At 48.2% G+C, this 24,122-nt stretch overlaps 14 non-coding genes across 14 annotated transcripts; all 14 read left to right on the top strand.

The window, feature by feature from the left end:
* Nucleotides 1–934: 934 nt before the first annotated feature.
* LOC142725386 (U2 spliceosomal RNA) lies at nucleotides 935–1,125 on the top strand. Its single transcript, XR_012876482.1, has one exon. It is a non-coding gene; the product is annotated as a U2 spliceosomal RNA (small nuclear RNA).
* Nucleotides 1,126–2,417: 1,292 nt separating this feature from the next.
* LOC142725376 (U2 spliceosomal RNA) lies at nucleotides 2,418–2,608 on the top strand. The gene has a single exon (XR_012876473.1). It is a non-coding gene; the product is annotated as a U2 spliceosomal RNA (small nuclear RNA).
* Nucleotides 2,609–3,896: 1,288 nt separating this feature from the next.
* On the top strand, nucleotides 3,897–4,087 carry LOC142725385 (U2 spliceosomal RNA). Its single transcript, XR_012876481.1, has one exon. It is a non-coding gene; the product is annotated as a U2 spliceosomal RNA (small nuclear RNA).
* Nucleotides 4,088–5,383: 1,296 nt separating this feature from the next.
* On the top strand, nucleotides 5,384–5,574 carry LOC142725384 (U2 spliceosomal RNA). Its single transcript, XR_012876480.1, has one exon. It is a non-coding gene; the product is annotated as a U2 spliceosomal RNA (small nuclear RNA).
* A 4,945-nt stretch (nucleotides 5,575–10,519) lies between these two features.
* Nucleotides 10,520–10,710, top strand: LOC142725365 (U2 spliceosomal RNA). The gene has a single exon (XR_012876463.1). It is a non-coding gene; the product is annotated as a U2 spliceosomal RNA (small nuclear RNA).
* A 1,304-nt stretch (nucleotides 10,711–12,014) lies between these two features.
* Nucleotides 12,015–12,205, top strand: LOC142725382 (U2 spliceosomal RNA). Its single transcript, XR_012876479.1, has one exon. It is a non-coding gene; the product is annotated as a U2 spliceosomal RNA (small nuclear RNA).
* A 1,276-nt stretch (nucleotides 12,206–13,481) lies between these two features.
* Nucleotides 13,482–13,672, top strand: LOC142725374 (U2 spliceosomal RNA). The gene has a single exon (XR_012876471.1). It is a non-coding gene; the product is annotated as a U2 spliceosomal RNA (small nuclear RNA).
* Nucleotides 13,673–14,960: 1,288 nt separating this feature from the next.
* LOC142725380 (U2 spliceosomal RNA) lies at nucleotides 14,961–15,151 on the top strand. Its single transcript, XR_012876477.1, has one exon. It is a non-coding gene; the product is annotated as a U2 spliceosomal RNA (small nuclear RNA).
* Nucleotides 15,152–16,423: 1,272 nt separating this feature from the next.
* LOC142725364 (U2 spliceosomal RNA) lies at nucleotides 16,424–16,614 on the top strand. Its single transcript, XR_012876462.1, has one exon. It is a non-coding gene; the product is annotated as a U2 spliceosomal RNA (small nuclear RNA).
* Nucleotides 16,615–17,882: 1,268 nt separating this feature from the next.
* On the top strand, nucleotides 17,883–18,073 carry LOC142725368 (U2 spliceosomal RNA). The gene has a single exon (XR_012876466.1). It is a non-coding gene; the product is annotated as a U2 spliceosomal RNA (small nuclear RNA).
* Nucleotides 18,074–19,361: 1,288 nt separating this feature from the next.
* Nucleotides 19,362–19,552, top strand: LOC142725356 (U2 spliceosomal RNA). The gene has a single exon (XR_012876455.1). It is a non-coding gene; the product is annotated as a U2 spliceosomal RNA (small nuclear RNA).
* A 1,288-nt stretch (nucleotides 19,553–20,840) lies between these two features.
* LOC142725375 (U2 spliceosomal RNA) lies at nucleotides 20,841–21,031 on the top strand. The gene has a single exon (XR_012876472.1). It is a non-coding gene; the product is annotated as a U2 spliceosomal RNA (small nuclear RNA).
* A 1,296-nt stretch (nucleotides 21,032–22,327) lies between these two features.
* LOC142725344 (U2 spliceosomal RNA) lies at nucleotides 22,328–22,518 on the top strand. Its single transcript, XR_012876444.1, has one exon. It is a non-coding gene; the product is annotated as a U2 spliceosomal RNA (small nuclear RNA).
* A 1,292-nt stretch (nucleotides 22,519–23,810) lies between these two features.
* On the top strand, nucleotides 23,811–24,001 carry LOC142725332 (U2 spliceosomal RNA). The gene has a single exon (XR_012876433.1). It is a non-coding gene; the product is annotated as a U2 spliceosomal RNA (small nuclear RNA).
* Nucleotides 24,002–24,122: the final 121 nt, after the last annotated feature.

Genomic DNA, 24,122 nt, shown 5'->3' with positions numbered 1-24,122 from the left:
CACAACAGTCAAATAGTGGAGTGGAGTAGGGGAACAGCAAACAGCCAATAAAGCAGCCCGCCCGCTCGCCTGCCCGCCACAATGGACCTACCTGTGTACACTAGATGGATGTGATGGAATGTACTGTCGTCCCTACATTTCAAGAAGAAGTAAGAATTGCAGTTGCAACAAAGCCTTGCTTGCCTACAAAGAGAGCAGCAATTTGGATTTGTTACTATGTTACCTAGAAGAATAACAAACTGTGCAAGGATGGAGGTTGTAGGAGCAAGGAGAAGTTGTCTGTAAAGTTGGTGGATGCCTATTTTCCATTTTGCAGTCCCTTGTCTCCCTCTTGTGGCCTCCTGGAGGCAACTAGCTGTGCAAAAAAAAGACAGCCTGGCGGCCGGCTGTTGCAGTGTTGCCCTCTCAGGCAACACTGAGTGACTGACTGAGCCTCACCGTCTTATATAAAGTTCAGACGGAACTTTGCACGTGTCATAGTGGAGCCCTCAGGATTCCAGAGCCAGCTTTCTGACATCATAATGGGGCCTCAGAGATAAAAGCCTGGGCCCAGGCAGTGTTGGTCAGTGCTGCTCAGCAGGCAGCACTGGACTGGACTGGATTACAGCTGATACAAGGTGTGAAGGAACAAGGGGTGGCTGTGGGCATGCACTTGCTGCCGCTGCCAGTGTTTATCTGCATGGCAGCAGGGCATTTGGGCGTTGCCAGGAAGGCGTTTTTATGTAGATTCCTCCTCTTTCAGCACTGCATTGTGGTGCAAGCAAAAGAAGCAAATCCTGTCTGGCTTCCTCTCCGGCCTTTATTCACCTCCCGTGTAGCTGTGAGTGTGTGAGCCTGCAGGGCCCCATGGAATTGCCTAGAAGTAGGCTGAATCGCTGCAAGGGCTGAACAGCAGTATCGGGCAGGCTCGGGCAACGCACGGCCCGTTCGGGTTATCGCTTCTCGGCCTTTTGGCTAAGATCAAGTGTAGTATCTGTTCTTATCAGTTTAATATCTGATACGTCCCCTATCTGGGGACCATATATTAAATGGATTTTTAGAACAGGGAGATGGAAATAGAGCTTGCTCTGTCCACTCCACGCATTGACCTGGTATTGCAGTATTTCCAGGACCGGTGCACCCTTTCCTTATGTGTTGACTAAAAGCAGATTCCAAAAGTGTTTTTTGTCTTTGCTATTGTTTCTGTCTTTCTGAAGGGATCTCCCCTTTTAATCCCATTATTTCAACACCTGTTGGACAATGCATGAGTGATAATGAGCTCATTGATTAAATGCAATTAATGAATAGATTGCCACCTCTTGTTGTGTGTCGTCTGTGTTTCTGTGTTTCCGGCATTTCACATTGGAACACCTCATTCACCTTCCTTGTCTTCTCTCCGCCCTCCCTTTTAGGTAAGTTAAAGAGCTGCACCTGAGCCAGCCACTGATTGATTGATTGATTGATTGATTGATTGATTGATTGATTGATTGATTGATTGATGCAGCACAACAGTCAAATAGTGGAGTGGAGTAGGGGAACAGCAAACAGCCAATAAAGCAGCCCGCCCGCTCGCCTGCCCGCCACAATGGACCTACCTGTGTACACTAGATGGATGTGATGGAATGTACTGTCGTCCCTACATTTCAAGAAGAAGTAAGAATTGCAGTTGCAACAAAGCCTTGCTTGCCTACAAAGAGAGCAGCAATTTGGATTTGTTACTATGTTACCTAGAAGAATAACAAACTGTGCAAGGATGGAGGTTGTAGGAGCAAGGAGAAGTTGTCTGTAAAGTTGGTGGATGCCTATTTTCCATTTTGCAGTCCCTTGTCTCCCTCTTGTGGCCTCCTGGAGGCAACTAGCTGTGCAAAAAAAAGACAGCCTGGCGGCCGGCTGTTGCAGTGTTGCCCTCTCAGGCAACACTGAGTGACTGACTGAGCCTCACCGTCTTATATAAAGTTCAGACGGAACTTTGCACGTGTCATAGTGGAGCCCTCAGGATTCCAGAGCCAGCTTTCTGACATCATAATGGGGCCTCAGAGATAAAAGCCTGGGCCCAGGCAGTGTTGGTCAGTGCTGCTCAGCAGGCAGCACTGGACTGGACTGGATTACAGCTGATACAAGGTGTGAAGGAACAAGGGGTGGCTGTGGGCATGCACTTGCTGCCGCTGCCAGTGTTTATCTGCATGGCAGCAGGGCATTTGGGCGTTGCCAGGAAGGCGTTTTTATGTAGATTCCTCCTCTTTCAGCACTGCATTGTGGTGCAAGCAAAAGAAGCAAATCCTGTCTGGCTTCCTCTCCGGCCTTTATTCACCTCCCGTGTAGCTGTGAGTGTGTGAGCCTGCAGGGCCCCATGGAATTGCCTAGAAGTAGGCTGAATCGCTGCAAGGGCTGAACAGCAGTATCGGGCAGGCTCGGGCAACGCGCGGCCCGTTCGGGTTATCGCTTCTCGGCCTTTTGGCTAAGATCAAGTGTAGTATCTGTTCTTATCAGTTTAATATCTGATACGTCCCCTATCTGGGGACCATATATTAAATGGATTTTTAGAACAGGGAGATGGAAATAGAGCTTGCTCTGTCCACTCCACGCATTGACCTGTTATTGCAGTATTTCCAGGACCGGTGCACCCTTTCCTTATGTGTTGACTAAAAGCAGATTCCAAAAGTGTTTTTTGTCTTTGCTATTGTTTCTGTCTTTCTGAAGGGATCTCCCCTTTTAATCCCATTATTTCAACACCTGTTGGACAATGCATGAGTGATAATGAGCTCATTGATTAAATGCAATTAATGAATAGATTGCCACCTCTTGTTGTGTGTCGTCTGTGTTTCTGTGTTTCCGGCATTTCACATTGGAACACCTCATTCACCTTCCTTGTCTTCTCTCCGCCCTCCCTTTTAGGTAAGTTAAAGAGCTGCACCTGAGCCAGCCACTGATTGATTGATTGATTGATTGATTGATTGATTGATTGATTGATTGATTGATGCAGCACAACAGTCAAATAGTGGAGTGGAGTAGGGGAACAGCAAACAGCCAATAAAGCAGCCCGCCCGCTCGCCTGCCCGCCACAATGGACCTACCTGTGTACACTAGATGGATGTGATGGAATGTACTGTCGTCCCTACATTTCAAGAAGAAGTAAGAATTGCAGTTGCAACAAAGCCTTGCTTGCCTACAAAGAGAGCAGCAATTTGGATTTGTTACTATGTTACCTAGAAGAATAACAAACTGTGCAAGGATGGAGGTTGTAGGAGCAAGGAGAAGTTGTCTGTAAAGTTGGTGGATGCCTATTTTCCATTTTGCAGTCCCTTGTCTCCCTCTTGTGGCCTCCTGGAGGCAACTAGCTGTGCAAAAAAAAGACAGCCTGGCGGCCGGCTGTTGCAGTGTTGCCCTCTCAGGCAACACTGAGTGACTGACTGAGCCTCACCGTCTTATATAAAGTTCAGACGGAACTTTGCACGTGTCATAGTGGAGCCCTCAGGATTCCAGAGCCAGCTTTCTGACATCATAATGGGGCCTCAGAGATAAAAGCCTGGGCCCAGGCAGTGTTGGTCAGTGCTGCTCAGCAGGCAGCACTGGACTGGACTGGATTACAGCTGATACAAGGTGTGAAGGAACAAGGGGTGGCTGTGGGCATGCACTTGCTGCCGCTGCCAGTGTTTATCTGCATGGCAGCAGGGCATTTGGGCGTTGCCAGGAAGGCGTTTTTATGTAGATTCCTCCTCTTTCAGCACTGCATTGTGGTGCAAGCAAAAGAAGCAAATCCTGTCTGGCTTCCTCTCCGGCCTTTATTCACCTCCCGTGTAGCTGTGAGTGTGTGAGCCTGCAGGGCCCCATGGAATTGCCTAGAAGTAGGCTGAATCGCTGCAAGGGCTGAACAGCAGTATCGGGCAGGCTCGGGCAACGCGCGGCCCGTTCGGGTTATCGCTTCTCGGCCTTTTGGCTAAGATCAAGTGTAGTATCTGTTCTTATCAGTTTAATATCTGATACGTCCCCTATCTGGGGACCATATATTAAATGGATTTTTAGAACAGGGAGATGGAAATAGAGCTTGCTCTGTCCACTCCACGCATTGACCTGGTATTGCAGTATTTCCAGGACCGGTGCACCCTTTCCTTATGTGTTGACTAAAAGCAGATTCCAAAAGTGTTTTTTGTCTTTGCTATTGTTTCTGTCTTTCTGAAGGGATCTCCCCTTTTAATCCCATTATTTCAACACCTGTTGGACAATGCATGAGTGATAATGAGCTCATTGATTAAATGCAATTAATGAATAGATTGCCACCTCTTGTTGTGTGTCGTCTGTGTTTCTGTGTTTCCGGCATTTCACATTGGAACACCTCATTCACCTTCCTTGTCTTCTCTCCGCCCTCCCTTTTAGGTAAGTTAAAGAGCTGCACCTGAGCCAGCCACTGATTGATTGATTGATTGATTGATTGATTGATTGATTGATTGATTGATTGATTGATTGATGCAGCACAACAGTCAAATAGTGGAGTGGAGTAGGGGAACAGCAAACAGCCAATAAAGCAGCCCGCCCGCTCGCCTGCCCGCCACAATGGACCTACCTGTGTACACTAGATGGATGTGATGGAATGTACTGTCGTCCCTACATTTCAAGAAGAAGTAAGAATTGCAGTTGCAACAAAGCCTTGCTTGCCTACAAAGAGAGCAGCAATTTGGATTTGTTACTATGTTACCTAGAAGAATAACAAACTGTGCAAGGATGGAGGTTGTAGGAGCAAGGAGAAGTTGTCTGTAAAGTTGGTGGATGCCTATTTTCCATTTTGCAGTCCCTTGTCTCCCTCTTGTGGCCTCCTGGAGGCAACTAGCTGTGCAAAAAAAAGACAGCCTGGCGGCCGGCTGTTGCAGTGTTGCCCTCTCAGGCAACACTGAGTGACTGACTGAGCCTCACCGTCTTATATAAAGTTCAGACGGAACTTTGCACGTGTCATAGTGGAGCCCTCAGGATTCCAGAGCCAGCTTTCTGACATCATAATGGGGCCTCAGAGATAAAAGCCTGGGCCCAGGCAGTGTTGGTCAGTGCTGCTCAGCAGGCAGCACTGGACTGGACTGGATTACAGCTGATACAAGGTGTGAAGGAACAAGGGGTGGCTGTGGGCATGCACTTGCTGCCGCTGCCAGTGTTTATCTGCATGGCAGCAGGGCATTTGGGCGTTGCCAGGAAGGCGTTTTTATGTAGATTCCTCCTCTTTCAGCACTGCATTGTGGTGCAAGCAAAAGAAGCAAATCCTGTCTGGCTTCCTCTCCGGCCTTTATTCACCTCCCGTGTAGCTGTGAGTGTGTGAGCCTGCAGGGCCCCATGGAATTGCCTAGAAGTAGGCTGAATCGCTGCAAGGGCTGAACAGCAGTATCGGGCAGGCTCGGGCAACGCGCGGCCCGTTCGGGTTATCGCTTCTCGGCCTTTTGGCTAAGATCAAGTGTAGTATCTGTTCTTATCAGTTTAATATCTGATACGTCCCCTATCTGGGGACCATATATTAAATGGATTTTTAGAACAGGGAGATGGAAATAGAGCTTGCTCTGTCCACTCCACGCATTGACCTGGTATTGCAGTATTTCCAGGACCGGTGCACCCTTTCCTTATGTGTTGACTAAAAGCAGATTCCAAAAGTGTTTTTTGTCTTTGCTATTGTTTCTGTCTTTCTGAAGGGATCTCCCCTTTTAATCCCATTATTTCAACACCTGTTGGACAATGCATGAGTGATAATGAGCCAGGGGCGGACATACCGCATGTGCAGCCGGTGCAGCTGCACAAGGGCCCCGCGTGGGAAGGGGGCCCGTTCCTCTGCTGGCCGACTCAGTTCTCAGCTGCGCGATGCTGAGGACTGAGACAGAGGCCCGTGGACCACTGGCGTAGCTATAGGGGTCGCAGCGGTCGCAATTGCGACCGGGCCCCGAAGCCAGGGGGGCCCACGGCCCCCCGCACCACATCAATAAAAAGTTACTATAGTAACTCGGGCCGCGGGCCCCTGTTACTATAGTAACATACTTTACTTACCTTCCTGGTTCCGGATCGCAGCGGAGGTCCTGACGTCAGGCGCTGTGCGCAGCGCATGACGTCACAGCGCTATGCCGCCGCGCACAGCATCGAGACTACAGAACTCCCGCCGCGGCCGAAGAGGAAGGTAAGATAGCCCTGACTGGCGGGGTCCGACTCCTGGGACCCGCCAATCAGCTGTTTTGAAGGGGCCGCAGCACTCGTACGAGAGCTGCTCCCCTTCATTCCTGTCACTTCATTCCGGTCACACTGTGAATCGGTTTCGGCGATTCACAGTGTGGGCGAGTAGTGAAATGAAGGGGAAGCAGCTCTCGTACGAGTGCTGCGGCCCCTTCAAAACAGCTGATTTGCGGGTCCCGGGCGACACATCAGCTATTGATGGCCTATCCTGAGGATAGGCCATCAATGTTTAGGGACTGCACAACCCCTAAGCCTACGATGTAGCAGGCTTAGGGGGCCCATGAGACAGGATCACAGATTGTGTGATGCTGTCTGCTGGGCCCTGTATCTAAGCCAATCACATGGTAGGCTTAGATACATGGCCCATGCGTGATCCTGTCTGCTGGGCCCTGTATCTAAGCCTACCACACTGTAGGTTTAGATACAGGGCCCCAGCACACAGTAATCTTATACTGTATAAGATTACTGTCTGCTGGACCCTGTATCTAAGCCTACCTTGTGGTAGGCTTAGATACAGGGTCCCACAGACAGTATCACACATGGGCCCTGTATCTAAGCCTTAGGGTATGTGCACAGACACTAATTACGTCCGTAAGTGACGGATGTATTTCGGCCGCAAGTACCGGACCGAACACACTGCAGGGAGCCGGGCTCCTAGCGTCGTACTTATGTACGACGCTAGGAGTCCCTGCCTCGCTGTGGGACAACTGTCCTGTACTGTAATCATGTTTTCAGTACCGGACAGTTGTCCGGCAGCGAGGCAGGGACTCCTAGCGTCGTACATAACTATGATGCTAGGAGCCCGGCTCCCTGCAGTGTGTTCGGTCCGGTACTTGCGGCCGAAATACGTCCGTCAATTCCGGACGTAATTAGTGTGTGTGCACATACCCTAACACATGTGTTACTAATCATTTTTTGTGTGTTTTCTTACAGGTTCGGTCGTTGGACTACGGCGGATTCCAGGACTACTTCGATGACAGCTTTTTTTTTTATTAATAAAATGGTTAATGAGGGTTGTGTTTTTTTTTTTTATTTCAATAAAATATTTTTTCTATGTCTTTGTGGTTTTTTTTAAACTATATTACTACCGCCTTAGTAATGGCCGCCGGCTGATTGACAGCATCCATTGCTAAGGCAGGGCTTAGTGTTAGCCGGTGCAGAGGCTAACACTAACCCCCTTTATTACCCCGGTACCCACCGCCACCAGGGGTGCTGGGAAGAGCCGGGTACGATCCAGTACCTGACCATCTGTAGTGATGGTCGGCCACTGGGGTGGCCGCAGGCTGGTATTATCAGGAGGGGAAAGGCCAGATACAGTGGCCCTTCCTACCCTGGTGATGCTAGGCTGCTGCTGCTTTATTGTATCTGGCTGGTTATGAAAATGGGGGGGACGCCACGTCATTTAAAAAATAATTGGAAAGAACGATGTCGGGTCCCCCCCAATTTTCATAACCAGCCAGATACAACACAGCAGCAGCAGGCAGCATTACAAGGGTGGGAAGGGCCACTGTTTTTGGCCTTCCCCAGCCTAATACTACCAGCCTGCGGCCACCCCGGTGCCTGCCCGTCACTACAGCTGGTCGGGTACTGGTTTGTACCCGGCTCTTCCCAGTACCCCTGGTGGCGGTGGGTACCGGGGTAATAATGGGGGTTAGTGTAGACTCTGCACCGGCTAACATTAAGCCTCGCCTTAGTAATGGAGGTTGTCAATCAGCCAGCGGCCATTACTAAGGCGGTGATAATAAAGTTTAAAAAGATACAAGCACATAGAAATTTTTTTTATTGAAATAAAAACACAACCCTCATTAACCATTTTATTGAGAATAAAAAAAACGCCGTCATTGAAGTCCTCGTATCCGAAGTCCAACAACCGAACCTGTAAAAAAAACACAAACACACAAAAATAATCAGTAACACATAAAGAAGCAAAATTATTATTCTTACCTTTCCTGGGTCCAGCGCTGGAGCCGCAATGTCAGCGAGCTGGGCCCTGTATCTAATCCTATCATGTGTGATACAGTCTGCTGAGCTGTGTATCTAATCCAATCATGTATGATACTGTGCTGGGCCCTATATCTAATCCGATCATGTGTGATACTGTCTGCTGAGCCACTGTATCTAATCCTATCATGTGTGATACTGTCTGCTGAGCCACTGTATCTAATCCTATAATGTGTGGTACTGTCTGCTGAGCCACTGTATCTAATCCTATCATGTGTGATACTGTCTGCTGAGCCACTGTATCTAATCCTATCATGTGTGGTACTGTCTGCTGAGCCACTGTATCTAATCCTATCATGTGTGGTACTGTCTGCTGAGCCACTGTATCTAATCCTATCATGTGTGATACTGTCTGCTGGGCCACTGTATCTAATCCTATCATGTGTGATACTGTCTGCTGAGCTGTGTATCTAATCCTATCATGTGTGATACTGCCTTCTGAGCCACTGTATCTAATCCTATCATGTGTGATACTGTCTGCTCAGCCACTGTATCTAATCCTATCCATAGTTTATAGGGTCGTAGTGCTATAGATATGCTATGCTGTCTCCTATACACACACTTTTTTTTGGGGCGGACACATATGTATTGGGGCTATTTCCCGGACATTTTAAGCCCTGAGGGTATGTTCACACGGCAGCGTCTGTTACGGCTGAAATTACTGTGCTGTTTTCAGGAGAAAACAGCACCGTAATTTCAGCCGTAATGGCATGTGCAGGCGTCTTTTGCTGCGTCCACTACGGAAGTAATTGAAGCTGGTTTTCCATGGAGTCCATGGAAAACGGCTCCATTTACATCTGAAGAAGTGACAGGCAGTTTTTTACGCGCCGCCTTTCGACAGCGGCGCGTAAAAAAAAATGACCATCGGCACAGAACATCGTAAGACCCATTCAAATGAATGGGCAGATGTTTTCCGACGCTTTTGAGCCGCATTTTCGGATGTAATTCAATGCTAAAACGCCCAAATTACGTCCGTAAATAGTGTGTGTGTGAACCCAGCCTTAGTGACGCCCCGGCTGCTAGTGCTGCATTGTTGGGTCACTTAGGAGACCCAGCGATGCAGCTGAAAGCGGACCGTCGGCCATGAGAAGTTTGCGGGGTGGGGGGGGGGGGGGCCCTGGCACATTATCTGCACAGGGGCCTTTTGCAGTCTGTGTCCGCCACTGTAATGAGCTCATTGATTAAATGCAATTAATGAATAGATTGCCACCTCTTGTTGTGTGTCGTCTGTGTTTCTGTGTTTCCGGCATTTCACATTGGAACACCTCATTCACCTTCCTTGTCTTCTCTCCGCCCTCCCTTTTAGGTAAGTTAAAGAGCTGCACCTGAGCCAGCCACTGATTGATTGATTGATTGATTGATTGATTGATTGATTGATTGATTGATTGATTGATTGATTGATTGATGCAGCACAACAGTCAAATAGTGGAGTGGAGTAGGGGAACAGCAAACAGCCAATAAAGCAGCCCGCCCGCTCGCCTGCCCGCCACAATGGACCTACCTGTGTACACTAGATGGATGTGATGGAATGTACTGTCGTCCCTACATTTCAAGAAGAAGTAAGAATTGCAGTTGCAACAAAGCCTTGCTTGCCTACAAAGAGAGCAGCAATTTGGATTTGTTACTATGTTACCTAGAAGAATAACAAACTGTGCAAGGATGGAGGTTGTAGGAGCAAGGAGAAGTTGTCTGTAAAGTTGGTGGATGCCTATTTTCCATTTTGCAGTCCCTTGTCTCCCTCTTGTGGCCTCCTGGAGGCAACTAGCTGTGCAAAAAAAAGACAGCCTGGCGGCCGGCTGTTGCAGTGTTGCCCTCTCAGGCAACACTGAGTGACTGACTGAGCCTCACCGTCTTATATAAAGTTCAGACGGAACTTTGCACGTGTCATAGTGGAGCCCTCAGGATTCCAGAGCCAGCTTTCTGACATCATAATGGGGCCTCAGAGATAAAAGCCTGGGCCCAGGCAGTGTTGGTCAGTGCTGCTCAGCAGGCAGCACTGGACTGGACTGGATTACAGCTGATACAAGGTGAGAAGGAACAAGGGGTGGCTGTGGGCATGCACTTGCTGCCGCTGCCAGTGTTTATCTGCATGGCAGCAGGGCATTTGGGCGTTGCCAGGAAGGCGTTTTTATGTAGATTCCTCCTCTTTCAGCACTGCATTGTGGTGCAAGCAAAAGAAGCAAATCCTGTCTGGCTTCCTCTCCGGCCTTTATTCACCTCCCGTGTAGCTGTGAGTGTGTGAGCCTGCAGGGCCCCATGGAATTGCCTAGAAGTAGGCTGAATCGCTGCAAGGGCTGAACAGCAGTATCGGGCAGGCTCGGGCAACGCGCGGCCCGTTCGGGTTATCGCTTCTCGGCCTTTTGGCTAAGATCAAGTGTAGTATCTGTTCTTATCAGTTTAATATCTGATACGTCCCCTATCTGGGGACCATATATTAAATGGATTTTTAGAACAGGGAGATGGAAGTAGAGCTTGCTCTGTCCACTCCACGCATTGACCTGGTATTGCAGTATTTCCAGGACCGGTGCACCCTTTCCTTATGTGTTGACTAAAAGCAGATTCCAAAAGTGTTTTTTGTCTTTGCTATTGTTTCTGTCTTTCTGAAGGGATCTCCCCTTTTAATCCCATTATTTCAACACCTGTTGGACAATGCATGAGTGATAATGAGCTCATTGATTAAATGCAATTAATGAATAGATTGCCACCTCTTGTTGTGTGTCGTCTGTGTTTCTGTGTTTCCGGCATTTCACATTGGAACACCTCATTCACCTTCCTTGTCTTCTCTCCGCCCTCCCTTTTAGGTAAGTTAAAGAGCTGCACCTGAGCCAGCCACTGATTGATTGATTGATTGATTGATTGATTGATTGATTGATTGATTGATTGATTGATTGATTGATTGATGCAGCACAACAGTCAAATAGTGGAGTGGAGTAGGGGAACAGCAAACAGCCAATAAAGCAGCCCGCCCGCTCGCCTGCCCGCCACAATGGACCTACCTGTGTACACTAGATGGATGTGATGGAATGTACTGTCGTCCCTACATTTCAAGAAGAAGTAAGAATTGCAGTTGCAACAAAGCCTTGCTTGCCTACAAAGAGAGCAGCAATTTGGATTTGTTACTATGTTACCTAGAAGAATAACAAACTGTGCAAGGATAGAGGTTGTAGGAGCAAGGAGAAGTTGTCTGTAAAGTTGGTGGATGCCTATTTTCCATTTTGCAGTCCCTTGTCTCCCTCTTGTGGCCTCCTGGAGGCAACTAGCTGTGCAAAAAAAAGACAGCCTGGCGGCCGGCTGTTGCAGTGTTGCCCTCTCAGGCAACACTGAGTGACTGACTGAGCCTCACCGTCTTATATAAAGTTCAGACGGAACTTTGCACGTGTCATAGTGGAGCCCTCAGGATTCCAGAGCCAGCTTTCTGACATCATAATGGGGCCTCAGAGATAAAAGCCTGGGCCCAGGCAGTGTTGGTCAGTGCTACTCAGCAGGCAGCACTGGACTGGACTGGATTACAGCTGATACAAGGTGTGAAGGAACAAGGGGTGGCTGTGGGCATGCACTTGCTGCCGCTGCCAGTGTTTATCTGCATGGCAGCAGGGCATTTGGGCGTTGCCAGGAAGGCGTTTTTATGTAGATTCCTCCTCTTTCAGCACTGCATTGTGGTGCAAGCAAAAGAAGCAAATCCTGTCTGGCTTCCTCTCCGGCCTTTATTCACCTCCCGTGTAGCTGTGAGTGTGTGAGCCTGCAGGGCCCCATGGAATTGCCTAGAAGTAGGCTGAATCGCTGCAAGGGCTGAACAGCAGTATCGGGCAGGCTCGGGCAACGCGCGGCCCGTTCGGGTTATCGCTTCTCGGCCTTTTGGCTAAGATCAAGTGTAGTATCTGTTCTTATCAGTTTAATATCTGATACGTCCCCTATCTGGGGACCATATATTAAATGGATTTTTAGAACAGGGAGATGGAAATAGAGCTTGCTCTGTCCACTCCACGCATTGACCTGGTATTGCAGTATTTCCAGGACCGGTGCACCCTTTCCTTATGTGTTGACTAAAAGCAGATTCCAAAAGTGTTTTTTGTCTTTGCTATTGTTTCTGTCTTTCTGAAGGGATCTCCCCTTTTAATCCCATTATTTCAACACCTGTTGGACAATGCATGAGTGATAATGAGCTCATTGATTAAATGCAATTAATGAATAGATTGCCACCTCTTGTTGTGTGTCGTCTGTGTTTCTGTGTTTCCGGCATTTCACATTGGAACACCTCATTCACCTTCCTTGTCTTCTCTCCGCCCTCCCTTTTAGGTAAGTTAAAGAGCTGCACCTGAGCCAGCCACTGATTGATTGATTGATTGATTGATTGATTGATTGATTGATGCAGCACAACAGTCAAATAGTGGAGTGGAGTAGGGGAACAGCAAACAGCCAATAAAGCAGCCCGCCCGCTCGCCTGCCCGCCACAATGGACCTACCTGTGTACACTAGATGGATGTGATGGAATGTACTGTCGTCCCTACATTTCAAGAAGAAGTAAGAATTGCAGTTGCAACAAAGCCTTGCTTGCCTACAAAGAGAGCAGCAATTTGGATTTGTTACTATGTTACCTAGAAGAATAACAAACTGTGCAAGGATGGAGGTTGTAGGAGCAAGGAGAAGTTGTCTGTAAAGTTGGTGGATGCCTATTTTCCATTTTGCAGTCCCTTGTCTCCCTCTTGTGGCCTCCTGGAGGCAACTAGCTGTGCAAAAAAAAGACAGCCTGGCGGCCGGCTGTTGCAGTGTTGCCCTCTCAGGCAACACTGAGTGACTGACTGAGCCTCACCGTCTTATATAAAGTTCAGACGGAACTTTGCACGTGTCATAGTGGAGCCCTCAGGATTCCAGAGCCAGCTTTCTGACATCATAATGGGGCCTCAGAGATAAAAGCCTGGGCCCAGGCAGTGTTGGTCAGTGCTGCTCAGCAGGCAGCACTGGACTGGACTGGATTACAGCTGATACAAGGTGTGAAGGAACAAGGGGTGGCTGTGGGCATGCACTTGCTGCCGCTGCCAGTGTTTATCTGCATGGCAGCAGGGCATTTGGGCGTTGCCAGGAAGGCGTTTTTATGTAGATTCCTCCTCTTTCAGCACTGCATTGTGGTGCAAGCAAAAGAAGCAAATCCTGTCTGGCTTCCTCTCCGGCCTTTATTCACCTCCCGTGTAGCTGTGAGTGTGTGAGCCTGCAGGGCCCCATGGAATTGCCTAGAAGTAGGCTGAATCGCTGCAAGGGCTGAACAGCAGTATCGGGCAGGCTCGGGCAACGCGCGGCCCGTTCGGGTTATCGCTTCTCGGCCTTTTGGCTAAGATCAAGTGTAGTATCTGTTCTTATCAGTTTAATATCTGATACGTCCCCTATCTGGGGACCATATATTAAATGGATTTTTAGAACAGGGAGATGGAAATAGAGCTTGCTCTGTCCACTCCACGCATTGACCTGGTATTGCAGTATTTCCAGGACCGGAGCACCCTTTCCTTATGTGTTGACTAAAAGCAGATTCCAAAAGTGTTTTTTGTCTTTGCTATTGTTTCTGTCTTTCTGAAGGGATCTCCCCTTTTAATCCCATTATTTCAACACCTGTTGGACAATGCATGAGTGATAATGAGCTCATTGATTAAATGCAATTAATGAATAGATTGCCACCTCTTGTTGTGTGTCGTCTGTGTTTCTGTGTTTCCGGCATTTCACATTGGAACACCTCATTCACCTTCCTTGTCTTCTCTCCGCCCTCCCTTTTAGGTAAGTTAAAGAGCTGCACCTGAGCCAGCCACTGATTGATTGATTGATTGATTGATTGATTGATTGATTGATTGATTGATTGATGCAGCACAACAGTCAAATAGTGGAGTGGAGTAGGGGAACAGCAAACAGCCAATAAAGCAGCCCGCCCGCTCGCCTGCCCGCCACAATGGACCTACCTGTGTACACTAGATGGATGTGATGGAATGTACTGTCGTCCCTACATTTCAAGAAGAAGTAAGAATTGCAGTTGCAACAAAGCCTTGCTTGCCTACAAAGAGAGCAGCAATTTGGATTTGTTACTATGTTACCTAGAAGAATAACAAACTGTGCAAGGATGGAGGTTGTAGGAGCAAGGAGAAGTTGTCTGTAAAGTTGGTGGATGCCTATTTTCCATTTTGCAGTCCCTTGTCTCCCTCTTGTGGCCTCCTGGAGGCAACTAGCTGTGCAAAAAAAAGACAGCCTGGCGGCCGGCTGTTGCAGTGTTGCCCTCTCAGGCAACACTGAGTGACTGACTGAGCCTCACCGTCTTATATAAAGTTCAGACGGAACTTTGCACGTGTCATAGTGGAGCCCTCAGGATTCCAGAGCCAGCTTTCTGACATCATAATGGGGCCTCAGAGATAAAAGCCTGGGCCCAGGCAGTGTTGGTCAGTGCTGCTCAGCAGGCAGCACTGGACTGGACTGGATTACAGCTGATACAAGGTGTGAAGGAACAAGGGGTGGCTGTGGGCATGCACTTGCTGCCGCTGCCAGTGTTTATCTGCATGGCAGCAGGGCATTTGGGCGTTGCCAGGAAGGCGTTTTTATGTAGATTCCTCCTCTTTCAGCACTGCATTGTGGTGCAAGCAAAAGAAGCAAATCCTGTCTGGCTTCCTCTCCGGCCTTTATTCACCTCCCGTGTAGCTGTGAGTGTGTGAGCCTGCAGGGCCCCATGGAATTGCCTAGAAGTAGGCTGAATCGCTGCAGGGGCTGAACAGCAGTATCGGGCAGGCTCGGGCAACGCGCGGCCCGTTCGGGTTATCGCTTCTCGGCCTTTTGGCTAAGATCAAGTGTAGTATCTGTTCTTATCAGTTTAATATCTGATACGTCCCCTATCTGGGGACCATATATTAAATGGATTTTTAGAACAGGGAGATGGAAATAGAGCTTGCTCTGTCCACTCCACGCATTGACCTGGTATTGCAGTATTTCCAGGACCGGTGCACCCTTTCCTTATGTGTTGACTAAAAGCAGATTCCAAAAGTGTTTTTTGTCTTTGCTATTGTTTCTGTCTTTCTGAAGGGATCTCCCCTTTTAATCCCATTATTTCAACACCTGTTGGACAATGCATGAGTGATAATGAGCTCATTGATTAAATGCAATTAATGAATAGATTGCCACCTCTTGTTGTGTGTCGTCTGTGTTTCTGTGTTTCCGGCATTTCACATTGGAACACCTCATTCACCTTCCTTGTCTTCTCTCCGCCCTCCCTTTTAGGTAAGTTAAAGAGCTGCACCTGAGCCAGCCACTGATTGATTGATTGATTGATTGATTGATTGATTGATGCAGCACAACAGTCAAATAGTGGAGTGGAGTAGGGGAACAGCAAACAGCCAATAAAGCAGCCCGCCCGCTCGCCTGCCCGCCACAATGGACCTACCTGTGTACACTAGATGGATGTGATGGAATGTACTGTCGTCCCTACATTTCAAGAAGAAGTAAGAATTGCAGTTGCAACAAAGCCTTGCTTGCCTACAAAGAGAGCAGCAATTTGGATTTGTTACTATGTTACCTAGAAGAATAACAAACTGTGCAAGGATGGAGGTTGTAGGAGCAAGGAGAAGTTGTCTGTAAAGTTGGTGGATGCCTATTTTCCATTTTGCAGTCCCTTGTCTCCCTCTTGTGGCCTCCTGGAGGCAACTAGCTGTGCAAAAAAAAGACAGCCTGGCGGCCGGCTGTTGCAGTGTTGCCCTCTCAGGCAACACTGAGTGACTGACTGAGCCTCACCGTCTTATATAAAGTTCAGACGGAACTTTGCACGTGTCATAGTGGAGCCCTCAGGATTCCAGAGCCCGCTTTCTGACATCATAATGGGGCCTCAGAGATAAAAGCCTGGGCCCAGGCAGTGTTGGTCAGTGCTGCTCAGCAGGCAGCACTGGACTGGACTGGATTACAGCTGATACAAGGTGTGAAGGAACAAGGGGTGGCTGTGGGCATGCACTTGCTGCCGCTGCCAGTGTTTATCTGCATGGCAGCAGGGCATTTGGGCGTTGCCAGGAAGGCGTTTTTATGTAGATTCCTCCTCTTTCAGCACTGCATTGTGGTGCAAGCAAAAGAAGCAAATCCTGTCTGGCTTCCTCTCCGGCCTTTATTCACCTCCCGTGTAGCTGTGAGTGTGTGAGCCTGCAGGGCCCCATGGAATTGCCTAGAAGTAGGCTGAATCGCTGCAAGGGCTGAACAGCAGTATCGGGCAGGCTCGGGCAACGCGCGGCCCGTTCGGGTTATCGCTTCTCGGCCTTTTGGCTAAGATCAAGTGTAGTATCTGTTCTTATCAGTTTAATATCTGATACGTCCCCTATCTGGGGACGATATATTAAATGGATTTTTAGAACAGGGAGATGGAAATAGAGCTTGCTCTGTCCACTCCACGCATTGACCTGGTATTGCAGTATTTCCAGGACCGGTGCACCCTTTCCTTATGTGTTGACTAAAAGCAGATTCCAAAAGTGTTTTTTGTCTTTGCTATTGTTTCTGTCTTTCTGAAGGGATCTCCCTTTTTAATCCCATTATTTCAACACCTGTTGGACAATGCATGAGTGATAATGAGCTCATTGATTAAATGCAATTAATGAATAGATTGCCACCTCTTGTTGTGTGTCGTCTGTGTTTCTGTGTTTCCGGCATTTCACATTGGAACACCTCATTCACCTTCCTTGTCTTCTCTCCGCCCTCCCTTTTAGGTAAGTTAAAGAGCTGCACCTGAGCCAGCCACTGATTGATTGATTGATTGATTGATTGATTGATGCAGCACAACAGTCAAATAGTGGAGTGGAGTAGGGGAACAGCAAACAGCCAATAAAGCAGCCCGCCCGCTCGCCTGCCCGCCACAATGGACCTACCTGTGTACACTAGATGGATGTGATGGAATGTACTGTCGTCCCTACATTTCAAGAAGAAGTAAGAATTGCAGTTGCAACAAAGCCTTGCTTGCCTACAAAGAGAGCAGCAATTTGGATTTGTTACTATGTTACCTAGAAGAATAACAAACTGTGCAAGGATGGAGGTTGTAGGAGCAAGGAGAAGTTGTCTGTAAAGTTGGTGGATGCCTATTTTCCATTTTGCAGTCCCTTGTCTCCCTCTTGTGGCCTCCTGGAGGCAACTAGCTGTGCAAAAAAAAGACAGCCTGGCGGCCGGCTGTTGCAGTGTTGCCCTCTCAGGCAACACTGAGTGACTGACTGAGCCTCACCGTCTTATATAAAGTTCAGACGGAACTTTGCACGTGTCATAGTGGAGCCCTCAGGATTCCAGAGCCAGCTTTCTGACATCATAATGGGGCCTCAGAGATAAAAGCCTGGGCCCAGGCAGTGTTGGTCAGTGCTGCTCAGCAGGCAGCACTGGACTGGACTGGATTACAGCTGATACAAGGTGTGAAGGAACAAGGGGTGGCTGTGGGCATGCACTTGCTGCCGCTGCCAGTGTTTATCTGCATGGCAGCAGGGCATTTGGGCGTTGCCAGGAAGGCGTTTTTATGTAGATTCCTCCTCTTTCAGCACTGCATTGTGGTGCAAGCAAAAGAAGCAAATCCTGTCTGGCTTCCTCTCCGGCCTTTATTCACCTCCCGTGTAGCTGTGAGTGTGTGAGCCTGCAGGGCCCCATGGAATTGCCTAGAAGTAGGCTGAATCGCTGCAAGGGCTGAACAGCAGTATCGGGCAGGCTCGGGCAACGCGCGGCCCGTTCGGGTTATCGCTTCTCGGCCTTTTGGCTAAGATCAAGTGTAGTATCTGTTCTTATCAGTTTAATATCTGATACGTCCCCTATCTGGGGACCATATATTAAATGGATTTTTAGAACAGGGAGATGGAAATAGAGCTTGCTCTGTCCACTCCACGCATTGACCTGGTATTGCAGTATTTCCAGGACCGGTGCACCCTTTCCTTATGTGTTGACTAAAAGCAGATTCCAAAAGTGTTTTTTGTCTTTGCTATTGTTTCTGTCTTTCTGAAGGGATCTCCCCTTTTAATCCCATTATTTCAACACCTGTTGGACAATGCATGAGTGATAATGAGCTCATTGATTAAATGCAATTAATGAATAGATTGCCACCTCTTGTTGTGTGTCGTCTGTGTTTCTGTGTTTCCGGCATTTCACATTGGAACACCTCATTCACCTTCCTTGTCTTCTCTCCGCCCTCCCTTTTAGGTAAGTTAAAGAGCTGCACCTGAGCCAGCCACTGATTGATTGATTGATTGATTGATTGATTGATTGATTGATTGATTGATTGATGCAGCACAACAGTCAAATAGTGGAGTGGAGTAGGGGAACAGCAAACAGCCAATAAAGCAGCCCGCCCGCTCGCCTGCCCGCCACAATGGACCTACCTGTGTACACTAGATGGATGTGATGGAATGTACTGTCGTCCCTACATTTCAAGAAGAAGTAAGAATTGCAGTTGCAACAAAGCCTTGCTTGCCTACAAAGAGAGCAGCAATTTGGATTTGTTACTATGTTACCTAGAAGAATAACAAACTGTGCAAGGATGGAGGTTGTAGGAGCAAGGAGAAGTTGTCTGTAAAGTTGGTGGATGCCTATTTTCCATTTTGCAGTCCCTTGTCTCCCTCTTGTGGCCTCCTGGAGGCAACTAGCTGTGCAAAAAAAAGACAGCCTGGCGGCCGGCTGTTGCAGTGTTGCCCTCTCAGGCAACACTGAGTGACTGACTGAGCCTCACCGTCTTATATAAAGTTCAGACGGAACTTTGCACGTGTCATAGTGGAGCCCTCAGGATTCCAGAGCCAGCTTTCTGACATCATAATGGGGCCTCAGAGATAAAAGCCTGGGCCCAGGCAGTGTTGGTCAGTGCTGCTCAGCAGGCAGCACTGGACTGGACTGGATTACAGCTGATACAAGGTGTGAAGGAACAAGGGGTGGCTGTGGGCATGCACTTGCTGCCGCTGCCAGTGTTTATCTGCATGGCAGCAGGGCATTTGGGCGTTGCCAGGAAGGCGTTTTTATGTAGATTCCTCCTCTTTCAGCACTGCATTGTGGTGCAAGCAAAAGAAGCAAATCCTGTCTGGCTTCCTCTCCGGCCTTTATTCACCTCCCGTGTAGCTGTGAGTGTGTGAGCCTGCAGGGCCCCATGGAATTGCCTAGAAGTAGGCTGAATCGCTGCAAGGGCTGAACAGCAGTATCGGGCAGGCTCGGGCAACGCGCGGCCCGTTCGGGTTATCGCTTCTCGGCCTTTTGGCTAAGATCAAGTGTAGTATCTGTTCTTATCAGTTTAATATCTGATACGTCCCCTATCTGGGGACCATATATTAAATGGATTTTTAGAACAGGGAGATGGAAATAGAGCTTGCTCTGTCCACTCCACGCATTGACCTGGTATTGCAGTATTTCCAGGACCGGTGCACCCTTTCCTTATGTGTTGACTAAAAGCAGATTCCAAAAGTGTTTTTTGTCTTTGCTATTGTTTCTGTCTTTCTGAAGGGATCTCCCCTTTTAATCCCATTATTTCAACACCTGTTGGACAATGCATGAGTGATAATGAGCTCATTGATTAAATGCAATTAATGAATAGATTGCCACCTCTTGTTGTGTGTCGTCTGTGTTTCTGTGTTTCCGGCATTTCACATTGGAACACCTCATTCACCTTCCTTGTCTTCTCTCCGCCCTCCCTTTTAGGTAAGTTAAAGAGCTGCACCTGAGCCAGCCACTGATTGATTGATTGATTGATTGATTGATTGATTGATTGATTGATTGATTGATGCAGCACAACAGTCAAATAGTGGAGTGGAGTAGGGGAACAGCAAACAGCCAATAAAGCAGCCCGCCCGCTCGCCTGCCCGCCACAATGGACCTACCTGTGTACACTAGATGGATGTGATGGAATGTACTGTCGTCCCTACATTTCAAGAAGAAGTAAGAATTGCAGTTGCAACAAAGCCTTGCTTGCCTACAAAGAGAGCAGCAATTTGGATTTGTTACTATGTTACCTAGAAGAATAACAAACTGTGCAAGGATGGAGGTTGTAGGAGCAAGGAGAAGTTGTCTGTAAAGTTGGTGGATGCCTATTTTCCATTTTGCAGTCCCTTGTCTCCCTCTTGTGGCCTCCTGGAGGCAACTAGCTGTGCAAAAAAAAGACAGCCTGGCGGCCGGCTGTTGCAGTGTTGCCCTCTCAGGCAACACTGAGTGACTGACTGAGCCTCACCGTCTTATATAAAGTTCAGACGGAACTTTGCACGTGTCATAGTGGAGCCCTCAGGATTCCAGAGCCAGCTTTCTGACATCATAATGGGGCCTCAGAGATAAAAGCCTGGGCCCAGGCAGTGTTGGTCAGTGCTGCTCAGCAGGCAGCACTGGACTGGACTGGATTACAGCTGATACAAGGTGTGAAGGAACAAGGGGTGGCTGTGGGCATGCACTTGCTGCCGCTGCCAGTGTTTATCTGCATGGCAGCAGGGCATTTGGGCGTTGCCAGGAAGGCGTTTTTATGTAGATTCCTCCTCTTTCAGCACTGCATTGTGGTGCAAGCAAAAGAAGCAAATCCTGTCTGGCTTCCTCTCCGGCCTTTATTCACCTCCCGTGTAGCTGTGAGTGTGTGAGCCTGCAGGGCCCCATGGAATTGCCTAGAAGTAGGCTGAATCGCTGCAAGGGCTGAACAGCAGTATCGGGCAGGCTCGGGCAACGCGCGGCCCGTTCGGGTTATCGCTTCTCGGCCTTTTGGCTAAGATCAAGTGTAGTATCTGTTTTTATCAGTTTAATATCTGATACGTCCCCTATCTGGGGACCATATATTAAATGGATTTTTAGAACAGGGAGATGGAAATAGAGCTTGCTCTGTCCACTCCACGCATTGACCTGGTATTGCAGTATTTCCAGGACCGGTGCACCCTTTCCTTATGTGTTGACTAAAAGCAGATTCCAAAAGTGTTTTTTGTCTTTGCTATTGTTTCTGTCTTTCTGAAGGGATCTCCCCTTTTAATCCCATTATTTCAACACCTGTTGGACAATGCATGAGTGATAATGAGCTCATTGATTAAATGCAATTAATGAATAGATTGCCACCTCTTGTTGTGTGTCGTCTGTGTTTCTGTGTTTCCGGCATTTCACATTGGAACACCTCATTCACCTTCCTTGTCTTCTCTCCGCCCTCCCTTTTAGGTAAGTTAAAGAGCTGCACCTGAGCCAGCCACTGATTGATTGATTGATTGATTGATTGATTGATTGATTGATTGATTGATTGATTGATTGATGCAGCACAACAGTCAAATAGTGGAGTGGAGTAGGGGAACAGCAAACAGCCAATAAAGCAGCCCGCCCGCTCGCCTGCCCGCCACAATGGACCTACCTGTGTACACTAGATGGATGTGATGGAATGTACTGTCGTCCCTACATTTCAAGAAGAAGTAAGAATTGCAGTTGCAACAAAGCCTTGCTTGCCTACAAAGAGAGCAGCAATTTGGATTTGTTACTATGTTACCTAGAAGAATAACAAACTGTGCAAGGATGGAGGTTGTAGGAGCAAGGAGAAGTTGTCTGTAAAGTTGGTGGATGCCTATTTTCCATTTTGCAGTCCCTTGTCTCCCTCTTGTGGCCTCCTGGAGGCAACTAGCTGTGCAAAAAAAAGACAGCCTGGCGGCCGGCTGTTGCAGTGTTGCCCTCTCAGGCAACACTGAGTGACTGACTGAGCCTCACCGTCTTATATAAAGTTCAGACGGAACTTTGCACGTGTCATAGTGGAGCCCTCAGGATTCCAGAGCCAGCTTTCTGACATCATAATGGGGCCTCAGAGATAAAAGCCTGGGCCCAGGCAGTGTTGGTCAGTGCTGCTCAGCAGGCAGCACTGGACTGGACTGGATTACAGCTGATACAAGGTGTGAAGGAACAAGGGGTGGCTGTGGGCATGCACTTGCTGCCGCTGCCAGTGTTTATCTGCATGGCAGCAGGGCATTTGGGCGTTGCCAGGAAGGCGTTTTTATGTAGATTCCTCCTCTTTCAGCACTGCATTGTGGTGCAAGCAAAAGAAGCAAATCCTGTCTGGCTTCCTCTCCGGCCTTTATTCACCTCCCGTGTAGCTGTGAGTGTGTGAGCCTGCAGGGCCCCATGGAATTGCCTAGAAGTAGGCTGAATCGCTGCAAGGGCTGAACAGCAGTATCGGGCAGGCTCGGGCAACGCGCGGCCCGTTCGGGTTATCGCTTCTCGGCCTTTTGGCTAAGATCAAGTGTAGTATCTGTTCTTATCAGTTTAATATCTGATACGTCCCCTATCTGGGGACCATATATTAAATGGATTTTTAGAACAGGGAGATGGAAATAGAGCTTGCTCTGTCCACTCCACGCATTGACCTGGTATTGCAGTATTTCCAGGACCGGTGCACCCTTTCCTTATGTGTTGACTAAAAGCAGATTCCAAAAGTGTTTTTTGTCTTTGCTATTGTTTCTGTCTTTCTGAAGGGATCTCCCCTTTTAATCCCATTATTTCAACACCTGTTGGACAATGCATGAGTGATAATGAGCTCATTGATTAAATGCAATTAATGAATAGATTGCCACCTCTTGTTGTGTGTCGTCTGTGTTTCTGTGTTTCCGGCATTTCACATTGGAACACCTCATTCACCTTCCTTGTCTTCTCTCCGCCCTCCCTTTTAGGTAAGTTAAAGAGCTGCACCTGAGCCAGCCACTGATTGATTGATTGATTGATTGATTGATTGATTGATTGATTGATTGATTGATTGATGCAGCACAACAGTCAAATAGTGGAGTGGAGTAGGGGAACAGCAAACAGCCAATAAAGCAGCCCGCCCGCTCGCCTGCCCGCCACAATGGACCTACCTGTGTACACTAGATGGATGTGATGGAATGTACTGTCGTCCCTACATTTCAAGAAGAAGTAAGAATTGCAGTTGCAACAAAGCCTTGCTTGCCTACAAAGAGAGCAGCAATTTGGATTTGTTACTATGTTACCTAGAAGAATAACAAACTGTGCAAGGATGGAGGTTGTAGGAGCAAGGAGAAGTTGTCTGTAAAGTTGGTGGATGCCTATTTTCCATTTTGCAGTCCCTTGTCTCCCTCTTGTGGCCTCCTGGAGGCAACTAGCTGTGCAAAAAAAAGACAGCCTGGCGGCCGGCTGTTGCAGTGTTGCCCTCTCAGGCAACACTGAGTGACTGACTGAGCCTCACCGTCTTATATAAAGTTCAGACGGAACTTTGCACGTGTCATAGTGGAGCCCTCAGGATTCCAGAGCCAGCTTTCTGACATCATAATGGGGCCTCAGAGATAAAAGCCTGGGCCCAGGCAGTGTTGGTCAGTGCTGCTCAGCAGGCAGCACTGGACTGGACTGGATTACAGCTGATACAAGGTGTGAAGGAACAAGGGGTGGCTGTGGGCATGCACTTGCTGCCGCTGCCAGTGTTTATCTGCATGGCAGCAGGGCATTTGGGCGTTGCCAGGAAGGCGTTTTTATGTAGATTCCTCCTCTTTCAGCACTGCATTGTGGTGCAAGCAAAAGAAGCAAATCCTGTCTGGCTTCCTCTCCGGCCTTTATTCACCTCCCGTGTAGCTGTGAGTGTGTGAGCCTGCAGGGCCCCATGGAATTGCCTAGAAGTAGGCTGAATCGCTGCAAGGGCTGAACAGCAGTATCGGGCAGGCTCGGGCAACGCGCGGCCCGTTCGGGTTATCGCTTCTCGGCCTTTTGGCTAAGATCAAGTGTAGTATCTGTTCTTATCAGTTTAATATCTGATACGTCCCCTATCTGGGGACCATATATTAAATGGATTTTTAGAACAGGGAGATGGAAATAGAGCTTGCTCTGTCCACTCCACGCATTGACCTGGTATTGCAGTATTTCCAGGACCGGTGCACCCTTTCCTTATGTGTTGACTAAAAGCAGATTCCAAAAGTGTTTTTTGTCTTTGCTATTGTTTCTGTCTTTCTGAAGGGATCTCCCCTTTTAATCCCATTATTTCAACACCTGTTGGACAATGCATG

Source organism: Rhinoderma darwinii, unplaced genomic scaffold (assembly GCF_050947455.1).
Source record: "Rhinoderma darwinii isolate aRhiDar2 unplaced genomic scaffold, aRhiDar2.hap1 Scaffold_595, whole genome shotgun sequence".
Lineage (NCBI taxonomy): Eukaryota > Metazoa > Chordata > Amphibia > Anura > Rhinodermatidae > Rhinoderma > Rhinoderma darwinii.
The sequence above is the reverse complement of the archived record's forward strand: the minus strand, read 5'-3'. Positions and strand labels throughout refer to the sequence as shown.